Genomic DNA, 16,434 nt, shown 5'->3' with positions numbered 1-16,434 from the left:
TCATCTACACCCACCTACAGTCCCTTGCCCTGGAGATTTTTGTCAATGGCTATTTTAGTCAAACTAGAAACAGAAACAGTGGGTGTTAATGTTGAGAGATATACTATGACACAATTTATAGGGGGAAATCCTGCAGCAATTAAACAATGTGTTCAAAGGTGAATGAACAATAGGGGAGAGGCTCATGGTGTGACTGCTGTAGAATCACTTCTGTGTTGCCTTGGAATGTTCCAGTTGATCGTTTCAAATTTCCTTACTCCATTTGCACACATAAACCTAATTAATTATCATTACCTCCAAGCATTAGGAGGAAAAGAGTGATTATTTGAAAGTGTAAAGAAAACTGAAATGTTAAAAATGGCACCGTGAGGGATGTGGTTGGATCTCCACTCAGATCCCCTCTGCCTGGCTGGCACACTAGCTTCCCCAGCAGGAACAGACTCTCCAGTCTCTAGAGAACTGCCCTGGCTCATGGGGAAATGCTGGGAGGGAACACTCTCTCTACCCCAAGGCCTGCAGCAAATGTTGGGATGAAATGGGGGTGAGGGGCTAATATCAGGGGGAGAGGTCCACTCCTCTTGTTTTCCAGTGGGACACCTGTGTTGGCATTCCCACTTCAGAGCCCTGGCAAGATCAGGCGAGATCAGGCTTCAACTGAAATCACCTCTTGATTAAGTTGCTTCTGCTGCCTTATCTGCCTTTGTCCATCCCTTATAGGTTCTTCCTGACAGCACTCTCTCACTCTCAATAACTTCTTGTGTAACAATTCCCATCTGGAAATGTAACCCATCCAGGTCTGGGATGTCAGAGGAGGCTTCTGAGAGGTGTGTTATGAGCAGATCCCTGAATCAGGCAGGGAGTCAGGCAGGGAGCAGAGAGGTAGGAGGTCTTACAACATTTATTTGTTGACCCTTTCTGTTTGCCAGGCACTGTCTCAGCTCATGATGTGCTTCCATTAGCAGCATTTTTCTGAGCATCAAAGAGGCTCAGGGGTTTGGGTATTAGGACAAAGAAGGAGAGGAGTTGGGGGTTGGAACCCAGGCATCGTGCTGTTGCGCCCAAAGTCTTATCTTTCAGGCATTCTGCTGCTCTCGAGTCTCAGCATCCTCACTGGCCTATGAGGGACCGGATGAAGCTCTACCTCCATCCAGGTTTGGGGTAGGTGGGCTCAGCTTTCCACATCTGGGGGGGTTAGGTCCAGACACCATGGGAAGCCAGGCTGGAGAAGGTTCCAGGTGGAAAGGTGGATTAATTTATAGAATAAACAGAGAACTACTAACACTCAACAACAATATTAATGAAAATTCAATTCAAAAATAGGTAAAGGACTTGAATACACATTTTTCAAAGGAAGATATACAAATGGCCAATAAGTACTTGAAAAGATGCTCACCTCCACTAATCATTAGGTAAATGCAGATCAAAACTATAAGGAGATACCTCTTCACACTTATTAGGACGTGTATTAAAAAAAAACAAACTGAAAGAACACGTGTTTGTGAGGATGTGGAGAAATTCAAACACTTGTGCACTGTTGGTGGGAATGGAGGAGGGAGCAACTGCTGTGGAAACGGCATTGCATTTTCTAAAAAATTAATGTTAGAATTACGATCCAGAATATACCTGTAAGAATTGGAAGTAGGGTCTCGAAGAGTTGTTTGTAGAATGTGGTATGTCCATACAATAGAATATTATTCAGCTTTAACAAGAAAGGAAATTTTGACTCATGCTACAAAATGGATGAAACTTGAAGGTATTACGCAAAGTGAAATAAGCTAGTCTCGAGTAGCAAAATACTGTATGATCCCACTTATATGATGTAGTTGGAATAATTCAGTTTATATAGACAGAAAGAAGAATGGTGGCTGCCAGGGGCTGGGAATGGCGGTGTGGACAGTTATTGTTTAATGGGGACAGAGTTTCAGTTTTGCAAGACAAAGAGCTCTGGAGATGGATCATAGTGATGGTTGCACAACAATATAAAGGTGTTTAATACCATTGAATTGTACACTCAAAAATGGTTAAGGCGGTAAATTTCATATTATGTATATTTTACTACAATTGTTTAAAAATTTGAAGGCAGAATACAAATGAAAAGCGGTCTGTGGGACAATATCAAGAATTACCACGTACGTGTGATTGGAGTCTCAGAAAGTGGAGAGAGAGAAAGGGACAGAAATTGAATAACTATGGGCTGAAAACTCCTCAATTTTGGTAAAAACATCAATCTACTAATCCAAGTTCAAGAAAGCCTAAGTCCAAAAGTAAAGAAAACCATACCTGGGCATTATCATAATCAAACTAATAAAGGCCAAAGGTAAAGAGAGAATCTTGACAGTTGCAAGAGAAAAATGACATATCATTCATAAGGTTGGGTTTCTAAACCTTAGCAATATTGACAATCTGGGCTGGAGTACTTTTTGTTTGTGGAGGGCTGTCCTGTAGCTTTTATAATATTTACAACAGCTCTGGGCTGTGCCCTCTTATTTTCTCCTAGTCCCCTTTTAACATCTATAGAATCTGTGGTGATGTCTGTTCTTCCTTCCTCATACTACACGTGATGTGTGTTCTCTCTCCCTTCCTCTCTCTCTCACTGTAAATAAAGATTTATCAATTTCTTTGATCTTGTAAAAAACAACTTTGGGTTTCTTGACTTTATCTAATATTTTTCTATTGTCTATTTTATCGATTGCCCCGGTGGTGTTTATTATGTCTTTCCTTCTGCTTACTTGGGTTGAATTGCTCTTAGTTTGCTAACTTAAAGTGGGAACTTCCATAATTGATAGTGGTACTTTCATATTCCTAATGATTTTCATGCTGTACGTCTGTATCTAAGGTTTAGCTGCATCTACAAAGTTTGATGAGTTGTGCTTTTATTTTCATTCAGTTCGTGATATTTTCTCATTCCCCTGAAAATTTCATTTTTGATCCTTTTTTTACTTACACATGTCCTGTTTAATTGTCTCAAGTCTGGAGGAGTCCCATATTTCTTTCTATTACTGATTTCTAGTTCAATTCTGTCATCAATAGCAAACAAGGTGTACATTACATCAACTTTAAAATTAATGAGTTTTGTCTTATGGGCAAATATGTCTTCCTGGCGAATGTTCAATGTGCACTTGAAATGAATGTGAGCTTCTCAGTTGTTGAGTAAAACTGAATATATACACACAAACACTTCTACTGTTTATGTAGATCTTTTTCTGTATCATGTAGAAAATCAATTAATCAGTTCGGTCATATCCAAATTTTTATTTAATTGATAACCTTCATTACACACTAAGATGATCCTACAGAAAATAAAAACAAAAACATTTGGAAATTGATCTGAAAGTTCAGAACATATTAATTGGAACAGAAATGTAGACAAGTCCTAAAAGAAATCACCATGACAATGCTAAATATTGGAAATGTAATTTTTCCCTAATAAATATAATTAATTGTGTTCATGACTCATGAACTCTTCCATATTTTTCTGCTACACTTTTGTATAAAATATGTAACAAGGAGAAAATTTCCTAGGTACAGCTATGAGCACACAGGAATTTTCTATGAATGTTTCTGTAGTCAGAGGTTCATTTTCCTTGCCCAGGACTCATTGGAAAACTAGCAGTGCCTGGAATCATCACAGGACAGATTCTCAGGAAGTCCCGATCATCCTTAATTGGATTTGCTGGAGGAAAAAATGGACACAGAGGCTCCAGAGCAGAAATTTTAGTGAATGTAAAAATATGAGATCCATCGCTATTGTGATGAAAGGAAATGATCCCAATATCCATATTCAGGAAAATCCCTACGTGATGTAACTGAGGGCTCACTGAGAGAGCAGTCAATGGCAGATGCTGGCTGAGAAGACATCTCCATTGTTCAATCCCACAGTCTAGAAGCCAAGTTCTGAAGACAGTATAATTACCCTTTGTCAATTAACATATTCTTTACAAACACCCACAACCCATTCTTTGCTTGTCCCCACGTCCACCTCCCAGTAATGGCAGCCAGACGTGAACTGAGGGGAACCCAAGACACAAACTGCATAGATGAATCTCTCAGCACAGGTCCTCCAATACTGTTGGAAATACCCAGAGCGGACAGTCCTCAGGTCCTCAGATATGATGGGGTGGTTGTTGGCTGTGTCGACATCCGAGGTCACATCCACCGTGGGCAGAAACATAAGCCAATCAGCAAGTGCAAACACTATACACCCCTGTTCACGTCTGCTTCAAAGGCCCAAATATCTCATTCACTTTCCCTTCTTCAACTCTACACTTTGTCCCTAATCAGAATTTTCCTGGGGAAATTTCCCTGGTCCCTTGATTAGATCTAATTATATATGTAGAATGAATGATTATAACTGAAACTAGTCCTTCTTATTCATCCTGGGTATTCTCTTTATGTTATTTGATTATTTGATTAAAGATTTTTCTTCTCTTTAGCTCATAATATACATGAACAGAGACCATAACTGTTGTTTGTTCTCAAATTATACAAAGTAACACAGATTCTGTAAATACATAGACATTAAATATTTCAAATGATAGAAAATAATTTACTTATTGCAGAATAATATTGAAATATTAAAGTTTTTCTTTCCTTTTTTCTTCTTTTGTGATTACCTTCCTTATTTACCATTTTAGAATAGGCAACTGCATTCCAGGTCTTTTCTTTCATAGAGTTATTATAAAATATTAAAAAAGAAATGCTAGCTTTCCTGGGATGAGATGGGTTAACTCCGGACAATCAAGATAGAGGAAGGGATTCCCATGGACGTGAGTAGGGATGGGTTGAGATCTTGGTGGCAACTTAGACCCATAACTTAATGGGGCAGTGCTCAGAGGGGCAGGTAAATTGGTTAAGAATGACTGTGTGTGTTGGCAACATCTCCAAGTAACCCTAATAATGTGGAAGAGTGCAGAGAGTTGCCTGTCTTAACATGACCACGTGGATGGAGCAAATGGAACCACAGCAATCCACCCTCTGGGCCAAAGACCAATTACTTTACTTGGCTTCATTATAACAGGGCTCTTTGGGAGATGCTCCGACTTTCTGACCATCAGAGAGGAACTGTTAAGTCTTGTTAAGCTTCTGGGACAGGTCTCACCATCCCTAATTCAAGTTTGCATGGAGCAAGAAGTAAACTCACTTAGGAACAAAGCAATTCATTTCTTTCACAATGACATTGCAGACTGGAGCATCTACCAAAGCACACTCCTCACACCCCATTCACACTCAAGGCATCCACCGCTGATTACAGGACCCATTATAAGAGACGCAGGGAAGAGAGACAGAGTGAGCAAGGGCTTGGCACTCTCCAATGAGCCTGGGAGGTCTGCTCTGGAATCCTGACTTTAGCACACTAGACATGCAGCTGAGCTGTGATAATTCAACTTGACTCAGAGTTGTGAGACTGAATCAGGCCTGATTTCTCTGAGTTCCAGGTCAGGGAGGGAAGCACAGGCTGCAGTGCTCGGGTGCAGAGCCTAGAGAGGACTTAAACCTACAGGCACAACCACCTTCACTTTACTACCCTTTGCCTGGGGCTTCAGCTCTGGGAAACACTCATTGCCCACACTCACTGTGGATTAAAATAACCTGGAGGCTTCTAAACATTGCACATTCCTGGGCCCCACTGCCAGAGGCGGTCAGATTCAGTGGGTACAGGGCCTTGCTACTCAAAGTGTAGCTCATGAACTAGCAGCTTCAGCACCACCAGAGCTCTTGTCGGAAATCCAGATTCACAGGCCAGTCCAGTGCAATGAATTAGAATCTGCATTTAAACAAGATCTTCAGAGAATTTAAATACACTCAAGCTTGAGAATCGTTGTTCTAGGCTAGTGATGCCCCCCGCCAAAAGCCCCATGTGTATTTTCTTACAAACACATTAAAAAAGTAGTAATAAGAATCAGGTATAATTGATTTAAACAATACATTTTAATTAATCCAGTATTTCCAAATCTGATATTTGCTTGTGTCAATAGCCCAGTTTCAGGTGATCAATAGCTATTGGGGGTATTGGAAACATTGGATAGCACAGGTCTAAGACATGACCTGTATATTATATTTGCTTAAAACCTAGAGCATTCCAATCCATCCTTATAGGAGAGGACAACTGTTGCTTTGAAAGAATAAAAATTTCAGTGCCAGAATTCAGCGAATGCCCTTATTTAATGGAGAGCTTTTGAAAAGTTGCTCTTTCCGGGTCTTTTTATGGGTTGGGGCAGGTTGTACAGATGTCTTACCTTGGAACTTTCATATCCTTGGCTTTATCTGGAGAACAGCTCTCAGCTGGGGCTCTAACTCCTTGATCTTTGAAACCAGCGCCCCCAGCTGGCTATTGGGCCTGATGTCCTTCTTCTGAGAGACCACAGAGCAGAAGGGGCACAATACACCCTCCCCATTGGGCTCCTTCTGCAGTGAATTGACGCACTGGAGGCAGCAGATATATCCACATTGCAGGTACACGGGTTTTTCAAGATAAGTCAGGCAGCCACGACATCTGCTTGCTTCTTTAAAGTGTTCAGCCATGGCCACTGTCTGGGGAAAAATGTGTGTGATATTGGGATTTCTGTGAGTTGAATGGATATTAGTCCTTGGGAGACTTTCATCTTTACATGAACAGTGATTTGCAAACGCTACTACTAGGTGTTTAAGATATAACCTAAGTATGAATATAATTGACTCACGGCCCTGAACTCCTGATACTTAAAATGCTAGTAGGAATGAAGGACAGGATTCATCTTTGGGTTTTAAGTTAGGCGGTGAAATGGTCTATATTTTACCTAATGTGTCCTATATGGTGGCCACCAGCCACAAGTGGCTATTGAGCACCCGAGGTGGGCTTATCCACATAGAAATGTGTTGTGAGTATAAGATTCACACTGATTTTGAAGACATCATGAAAAAAAGAGAATAAATCATTTCACTGAGAACTTTCAAAAATTAATTACATGTTGAAATGATTACATTTTGCCCATAAAATTAGAATCTTTTGATTTTACTTTGACTACTAGAAAATAAATTTATCATTGCATATGTGGGTAATCTTATATTTCTAACGGACAGCAGTAGGCTATACCCCGAAACCCTCCACCTGCTCCCGCTGTCCTACCTGCATGTGGCAAAAACCCAGAGGAGAACTTGAGAGGTGGAATAATTCGTGGCTGAAACCCCATTCACCACCTCATAGAGTCTGCCAAGCTCTGATTTGACTCAGGATAAGTAAGACCACACTATTTCTCCAAACTAGGTATTGAACATCTAAGTTCTGCCTACTGTTCCCATCAGAGGTTCCCGTGTCCCTAGGAGCACACACTGTGCCTGGCATTGTGTTGGCCTCACACTTACTTGATGAATTAATAATTTACTCCTTTGGAGACCTTGCATCTTTATATCTCCTTTTTGAAGAAATTTGAGAAGTAAAATTGAAATCCCATAAGACTGAGCTCACCTGTCCTCCACTAGGTCCTCTTCTGGCCTCCAGCTGCTTGTCCCTACAGCTCAGTTCTGGAGTGAGATCAACCTACAAGGGACTTTTATTAGACAGGGTCCCTCCTCCCACCTCACTCACATCCTGCTCTCCTCTTTAATCCAATCAGATTTTGATTTAATTCTGGCATTAGTGAGATTTTTCTCGCATCATAAAAAGGTTCTACAAACAAAGGAGATAATTGTGTCTTGAAAGTGTTCTTTTTAAACTAATATGAACAAATATCAGCATACTATCCTTCTAGGTTAGATCTTGAATATTATGTCTGTTGATGATAAGAACTTGAATTAAGATTGAAATTTGAAAAAATTTGTCATCATTATTAGTCTTTCTGGAATGAGTGAGACTAGTTTTAAATAGCTTTTTATCATGAAAGTAAAATCTCCCATTTTGATCAAGAAAATTAATTAAACCTTCTCAGAAGTCTGTCCTAAATTCACATTCACTACACCAGTCACTTCTTCAAGAGTGTTTTCTCCAAATATGAAGATTCTTGTTCAGAAGTTTGGTAAATAAACCCCAAAACTGTTCCCTGGCAATTAGTTAGTGAAGTACTGTTTTTTGTTAGTTACAAAACCTAAGATAAAAGATATTTTTATCATATTACTATTTCCCTTACATCACAACATACATACCATGACAAAAATTTCTTTTAAATCATGTTCAAAAAATGTTCCTCATGGTTACAGATGACTCATTTGAGATCTCAGTTCAGGGGGTGGAACAAAAAATTGGGAGATGGTGGGAATTGGTGTGCGGTGAAAGGGGTTAGATTAGATTTAGGTGATTAAGTTAAATAGGCTTTCATTTAATCATTCCACAGTGATACTTTGGTGCTGTTTGCTGGATACTCCTGTCATCTCACATCCAAGCAGAGGCTCATTCCTAGCTCTCAAGTCCTTTTGTCTCATTAAAATGAATGGAAAGTCACACACACATATTTGTATCACATTTTTATTCCTCTTATTATTTTAATTAGCTTTAAATTAATTTATTTTACAAAATTCCTTCTAGAGTTGTAAACTTGTTTTCACATTTATGGCCATAGGTTTTCTCATGATTATGGTGTCACAGATTCTTGCTTGTGGAGGATTGATTCCTATTGCGTTATCATGAGTTTGAGCTGATCACGAGCAGGGCTTATGTTCTCTTTGGGAACAGCAGGCGACCCCTGTGGTGGAAAAAGCCAAACCCTGTGGTTGGACTTGCCTCTATTAGGTTCCCCCCAAATATCCTCAGCCTGGAAAGGCATGTATGGTAATATCTTGGGTTAGGAATTCTTCCATTAAAGAGAAGAAAAGAGCAAGCTAGGTTTCCCAGCCCACTAGAGGGGCTGACCTTGGGTGTTGGTTACCTGTAGTGTTTTTTTCCAGCTGGAACTTTGGACAGAGAGGAGCTGCCTGCCTTCCTCTGGGCAGTGGTGCACTCTCCCTGCTCACTGTCATTGGCTGTCTAGTGTCTTGAGTCTCCTATGTTTGAGGGACTCTGCCTTTCAATACCTCACCTAGTGGGGACAGATTCTCCCCGTCCTGTCCCAGCAGGGTGTCATGGAACCCAAGGCTCCCATGACTGGAGCGGCTCTGCTCTCCCTCCAGGCTCTGTTCAAAGTCATGACGTCTGCAGCTTGTGGAGTCAACTGGACATTCAGCTTCTACAGGTGTTGGGACGCCATGTCTCCTTAACTTTATTGAAAATGCATCTTTCCGTAATTTAACACATATAATGTGTCTTCAGCAGTTTTATTTGACTTTTCTTAAATAATATCATGGTCTTAAACAATATACTATCCTTAAATAAAATCTTATTCTTACAATATTTACATTTGAAAGATCTCGTAAGTCTTAAACTGTAAGAAAAACTCTGAAGAAAAATTTTAATTGCTTTCACTCTGTCTCTGGTACAAGGTCCTCTCTTGGGAAATGAATATCAAAATGACAAAAATATTATCTTTTAATAATAAAATCCAATCCTTTTGGATTTTGGTTCCAAATTTTCTGAAATCATTTTTTGAATCATTGAGACATTGGTGGTAGCATCACTTAAGAATCACCATGTGCAACCATTCCTTTATTTTAACAATAGCCCCCAAATTGGCCTTTTAAATCTCTTTTATTACATACACATAGTTTTAAAAGTGTTTTTTAAAAAATAGGAATTTCAAATTGGCCTCAGGGGAAACCAAACCTGTCAATATCTCGTTCTTGGTCTTCTGTACTTGACAACTGTGAGAAATAAATCTCTGTCTATGACACCCAATCTGTTGTATTTGTTATGGCAGCCCTAGCAAACTAATATAGTCACCCACACTGTGACCCATTTTGAGTGTGCTCCTCAAGCCACACACAGCTCAAGTGGCTGCTAGAAGCCTTATTGGCTTGAGATTAGTAAGCATCACTTCTGACCAAATCTTTGACTGAACATTCAAATTCACAGGTGCATGGGAGACTCTGGGGAGTCAGTCTTTAAAAAAAATTAGCATAGACGTAGTTAGCCGCTCACTGTGGGGAGATACATTTTGTAGTTTGCTTCTAAGCCATTTTTTTGCCTACCAAAACAAGCAAACAAATGAACAGAAAAACAAACCAATAAAAAATACTCTCAGAAAACAAAAGGAATCCAGAGTTACTACAAAACATTTCCTGCAGTGTCCTGTCTTCAACCAAAATTATTGGACAAACAAAGACACAAGTGGATGTTGGATTATTTCTCAACAAGAAAACCAATCAATAGAAACTGATTCCAGATGGGCATCAATGTTCCATTTAACAGACATGATCTTCAAAACAGCTAATATGCATATGTCTAACGGTAAAGGAATACATGTTCAAAGATGAAGGAAAAGTATGATAAGCATGAGTGAGCAAATTTTTTCTCGACAGAGAAATGGAAGGTGTAGAGGAAAGGCAAATGAAAAATCTAAGGCGGACAATGATAACTGAAATGAAAAGTTCAGTAGACAGACTCATTGTCGTATATATCTGGCAGAAAAAGTGTCAGTGAACTAGAAGATGGAGTATTAACAGTCATGTGATTGAAGAACAGTTTAAGAAGACCAAATAAATATTGAGTTGTTGTGGGATAATGTTAAGCATTACAGCGTATATGTAATTGGAGCCAGGGCAGGAGTGGAGAAAGGAAAATGGGTAGAAAAATTAATTGAAGAAATATGGGCTGAAAACTTCTCAACTTTGGTGAAAAACGTCAACCTACTGATGCAGGCAGCTCAACCAAACCTAAGAAGAATAAATGGCGTTTCTTGGCCAACACTGGGCCTGGCGACACCGTCTGTATGGACCTCAAGTGCAATTAGGAGGGATGTTTCTGAGTTTGGACATTGGAAATCTTTCTTTTTGACATTATCCCTGGATTCCATATCATCACATTTACCCACATTTTGTCTTCTGAGCCACTGTGCCCATTCTTTGTTCTTTCAAACCAACTAATGGTGATGAAGTCTCCCTAAACAATTGTTCCCTGAAGAATCCAGGCACTACAATTCCTCAAAAATTCCTGGGGATCATGAATGACTCTCTGTCCTCCAAAAATGAACATCTGAGTAAATTTGGGGTCCTTATGGCTAATGAGGTTTCTGTTGTGTTCACACGTTTTAAAACATTAGAGCAGGAAATTATGGATCCTCTTATACCACATGAATCAGAATTTAACAATCTAAAACTAATTTTTACATATTACATGATGAGTATTAAAGATTGGAATTGACATCTTCTTTGAGACATTGGTTAAGTTTGGGTACCGAGATCTCTTTTCTGAACTTTCAATGTGACTTCCACTATTCTTGTTTGTTTGATTTGCTCCTAACAGTTATATTACCTGTTACTGAATTCAGGAAATAAATACACATGATGAATAATCCCACTGATCACGTGGTTGAGTAAATGTTAGGACCACAAGATCTCATGTAGCCCAGAAATACATTTATATGCTCTGATAAAAAGGATAAACAAATGGGTGATTTGTTACAGTCACTATAGTGAGAACAATTTCCACGAAGATCCTGGACCTGTGCTTGTCTAGTTCAACAGCAAGGATTTTGGTTCTACAGATGTTGTCGCCTTGCCTGTGACATCTGATATGATGAGAGCTAATTACTTTTGGAGATAGTATTTGATGTCAGTAGCAGATACTCATTATCCAAGTCATTTCCTTGTGCCACAGATCTGGAGATCTCTATGTAAAGTTTCCTCTAAAGGGCTCATTGGTGTTTAAATTGTAGGAACTCTCAACTGCTAAAACTGCAAGAATCAGGCATTAACTAAGAGTAATTCCAGTGCTTCTGGTTCCAGTAAAATTGTATATGGAATCAAGAGAGACTCTGCCTGTCACAGCCACATGAAAATGCTGCAGAAATATGACCTGTCTGTAGATGTTTCAAAGTGCCACATTCAGTAGAAATGGGAAAGTGCAGGACACAGGAGTGAGTGAAAATCAGAGCAGTAACTGACATGGCCTTGGATGGTCACATGGCAGGTCTGAAATGAACTGCCACCAAAAATAACTTTGGGCCTGAAGTAAAGTGGATCCTTCTGGATCTAGTCACATGAAAATGCCAGAAAGATTACAAAAAAAATTTTTTTTTTTCCTATGGTGGTTGCCAAGTGATGATATTCTAATATCATCATTCCTTCTACGTTACTAGTTGCTACCAGACCCATCTATCTTTGAATCCTGGCTCTGCTGTGCCAACTGTGCAATCTTGAGCAAATGAAAGGAAGGAAAGAGACAAAGGCTCAACCCTGCATTTTGCATCAAGACAGAAAGACCTTCAGAAATTAGGGTGACACTGCCTTCTTCTCTGTGTCCCTCTTTTCTCACTTCATCATTTCTTGTCATTTCCTCCCCTCTGAGGCCATGTTGGAGCTGGCGTAGCTGCAGAGACACATTGGTAGTGGAATGGGAGCCCCCTAGAATACAGGGCAGTGAGGGGGGCAGTGGGCAAAGCAGCCATGTTGTGTGTTCTTGTCACCACCAACCCAGGGATGTAGGCAGTGGGGAAGCAGAGGAGCCATGTGAAGGGACAGTAGCAGCAATCCTGCATCACACGAGGGTGTTGGGGGGATAGGGGTGTGGAAGAGACTGGCAATGTTGATAGGAGATTGGAATCTGTGACATTGTAAGTAAATGTTTGAACAAATAATAAGTGTGTTGAGCTAAATGTAGTCCATGTTTCTCACTGTTGTAGGAATTATTTATAAGTGTGGTACAGGGAAAGTAAGAAGGAATCCTAGGGGTTGGTTTTGAAGTGGAGGAATTGTGAATAACTCAGAGTTCATTACGTGTATGTGTATGTGTGTGTGAGTATGCACAGATAAATACAGAAGGATGTAGATGTGTGTGTTTGTGTGTGTCACGTGTGCATACTATGAAAGCTAAATAGTTATGAGTTCTTTTTGCTGAGACGTCCCAGAAGCAATGACATACTGCTAGGATTGTGCAAAGCTAATAGCAGATCTTGGTTCTAAAGACTGATGATCTCCATTTGAAGGAATCAAATGGTTATTGGGTGAAATGGTGGATGCCAGGGCTGCATCTAGAACAGTACAAGATGAGCCTACAACAATTCCTATTGTTAAATTACGATAGTTTTAGTGATTTTCCACTGGTCAAATCTGGAACAACAAGGGCATGAAAGCAGACAACGATTGTATCAGAATGCAGCCCATTGAGTCATGTAGGAATTCAGGAGTACATTTGATATGAATAAAAACGAGTTAATGAATGTTTTAGGAAACTCATGCAGTGAAGGAAAACCTCCTCCTTCAGTAGACTCCTACTAATAAATGTTGGGGGCCAATATAAGACAACTGTCATATTGTTGGTTGATTCAGGTGGGAGTTATGATAGGAGCTAAGGCCAGTTAGTGTAGGGGTGATGATGAAGATCATATTAGAACAGTCTCACCATATCACCCTCATAAAGTACTCAACGGTTACAAACACCAAATGGTAATGGTGAGAAGGAGAGATCTGGCAGACATCAATCTGACCAGGTTATCAAGGTGAATATCACAACCATTGGCACAGGTCGACATAGTGTGCCCCCTGGTGTGAAGCACTGAGAAAAGCACAGCATCCTTCTTTTTTCCCAGCTTTATTGAGATAATATAGACATAGAAGATACGTAAGTTTAAGGTGTACAACGTGTTGATTTGATACATGTACATATTGTGAAATGATTACCACGAAAAGTAAACACCTCCATCCCCTCACATAAGTATCTGTGTGTGTGTGTGCTAGTAACATTTAAGATCTACTCTCTTAACAACTTTCAAGTATATAATACAGTATTGTTTATAGTCACCAGGCTGTATATTATATCCCCACAACTTATTCATTTTGTGCTTGGACGCTAGTACACTTTCACCAACATCTCTCCGTTGTCCTGTATACTGCAGCCTCTGCAAACCAGTATTCCACTCTCTGTTGTATGAGTTAGGCTTTTAATATTCCACATATAAATGATAGCATACAGTATTTTTCTTTCTCTATCTGACTTATTTCACTTAGCATAATGCCCTCAAAGTCCATCCACGTTGTCTCAAAAGGCAGGACTCCTGTCTTTTTATGGCTGAATAATATTTCATTGTATATATACATATTTTCTTTATCCATTCATCCATTGATGGACACTCAGGTTGTTTTCATATCTTGGTTATTCTGAATAATGCTGCAATGAACATGGGGGTGCAGTGATCTCTTTGAGATAGTTATTTCAAGATCCTTCTGCCAAGGAAGTGTAAACCGAGTCTTGACATGAGGAAACATCAGAGAGACCCAGGGGATGGTCATTCTATTGAACCTATTCTATAGGTTGAGGATATGAAAGGAAGGGAATGACAGAGGAACAGTTTGAATTGGAGTGGAGGAAGAGGTATGACAACTAAATGCAACACGAGTTCCTGGTTGGGATCCTCAACCAGGAAAGAAAAGGAGATGTTTTGGATCAGTTTGAAAATTTGAACAGGAAGCTGTGAGTAGAGAGTAGGGTTGTATCTATGTTGATGCTCTAATTCGAAGGGCAGTATGATTGTTCTGTAGGAAAGTGTCTTTGTTGTAGGGAAAATCACACTAGTGAGTTTAGGAGGGCGGGCACCATGTATGCACATGTCTTGACATGAGTACAGCCATGTTTGGCCGCTCCATTGACCTACAGCCACCAGCACAAAAAGAAATATAAAAGCTGCTTTCTGTGTGGTGGGAACTGGCCCTTCTCCCACGGAGAGAGTTGCAAGTTGTAACATTTCAAGGCTCTTGGAGCGTCGTAGCACGGGATGGACTGGCCATCTGTGCCAGGCTAAGACGATAACCAAAGAAAACAATGCATGTACACAACTGCTGGGCTGGGACGTTAGCCAAGGGGCTCAGTGCACGTACGCCACTGATAACCATCTGTACATGGGAACACTAGATGCTTGCTCTGTAAACTCTATAACTGCTTATATAAACTGCTAGAGACTGAGACCCAATGAGAGTTCCACCTGTGGAAGGGACGCCTTGCCCAGGATGTGTGATCCTTGCCCAGCCGCGTCGATTGACAGGACTCTCCCGGCAGTGGGGCGTGGATGTTGTGAGTAATTGGTTTACTGTGAAGTAATTGATCTGATGTGTTCTCTTTTCGGTCAACCTGGTGTTTCTCTTTCCGGTTGATTTCTGTCATTTCCCTTCAGTCGATCTGGTGTTTCCCTTTCTGATCGATCTGATGTTTTTCCCTCTTATTATATGACCTATTCGGATCTGCTGCTATCTCAGCCGATGTGGATGTTTTCCCTTTCCAGTCGAGCTGATGTTTTTTCCCTCTTATTATTTGACCTATTCAGATCTGTTTGCGGACTATTGCCTTTACTATCCTCTATATAATAAAATATACCTTCGGTCCATTTGTTTAGAATAGAAAGTTTCTTTTAGGTCTCTGATCAAATCCCCAAACCTCTCATAACATAATTGGCGCCGTGAGCAGGATTCGATTAAGGAGATGGCTTTCCTGTTCAAACAAAAGGTAACTGAAGCCAAGGTGGAAGAGATCCCAGGATGGGAGGACCCTCCCTTTTGCACTCTGGCTGGGGAGTGGACTTATAGGTCAAGAGTATATGAATCTTGGGATGTTCGTCTGCGAAATATGAATCATTGGATGTGACCAAAACTTTGCAGACAGTAGAAAAAAAGAGATGATGTTTCTCACAGCGAGGTTGGTGTTTATTGACTGCTTATCGTTGGGCTATGGAAGATAAGAATAAAATACAAGGGAGAAGGTACTCTTGAAAAAAGAAGTTTCAGATTTACAGGCCAGGCTGATGTTCCCCAAAATAGAAACACTTTCCTTGCCATGAGCCTGGCATTCTAGTTTTATTTGGCCCCTCTTATGTGACAAATAGAGAGCCTAAATATGTATCCAATAATAATTTGGCGAGCCAGCCGGGAGGCTTTTTGTCCATGGCTCGGTGGCCCTGGGCCGGGTGGGATGTCCTGGGAAACAGTCCAGCAGCTGCCTAGGTGATTTGCCCTAGGGACTTCTCCCAGTGCTTTCCATCTGACCTGGCACCGCTGACCCTGGGCACATTTTTCTTATGACAGGGAAACAGGCTCTAGAATTATTTGTTTGTTTGTCTATTTGTTTGTTTGTTTTTGCTTACACCAAGAACTCTCTTCCCCTCCATCTGGAGTCCTGTCTCTTTAAGAGGCAGGGCTATCCCTACTGGAGTGGGAATAATTGTAGGACTTTTACCCAGAATCTGTTAGATGCATCTATCTGTTCTGTTTGGGATCCCATTTGACTGTCTGTTCTGTATGTTTGTAATTTTGAAGGGGGGAAGTTCCATCTGTCCCCAAGGAGAGCCCTCTGGGCCACCTCTTGGCTAAATGGGCTATATTCAACTAGGAGCCCATATCCAAGAAGATAGTTTTTTCTTGTAACACCACATGGCCACAATATTCCAT

General features: G+C 40.4%; 1 pseudogene; it reads right to left on the bottom strand.

The window, feature by feature from the left end:
* Positions 1-3,575: 3,575 nt before the first annotated feature.
* On the bottom strand, positions 3,576-6,522 carry LOC101393585 (ret finger protein-like 4A; annotated as a pseudogene).
* Positions 6,523-16,434: the final 9,912 nt, after the last annotated feature.

This window comes from Ceratotherium simum, chromosome 33 (assembly GCF_057802395.1).
Source record: "Ceratotherium simum simum isolate JZ-2026a chromosome 33, ASM5780239v1, whole genome shotgun sequence".
Lineage (NCBI taxonomy): Eukaryota > Metazoa > Chordata > Mammalia > Perissodactyla > Rhinocerotidae > Ceratotherium > Ceratotherium simum.
Note: the sequence above shows the minus strand (reverse complement) of the source record. Positions and strands in the feature narration are given on the sequence as shown.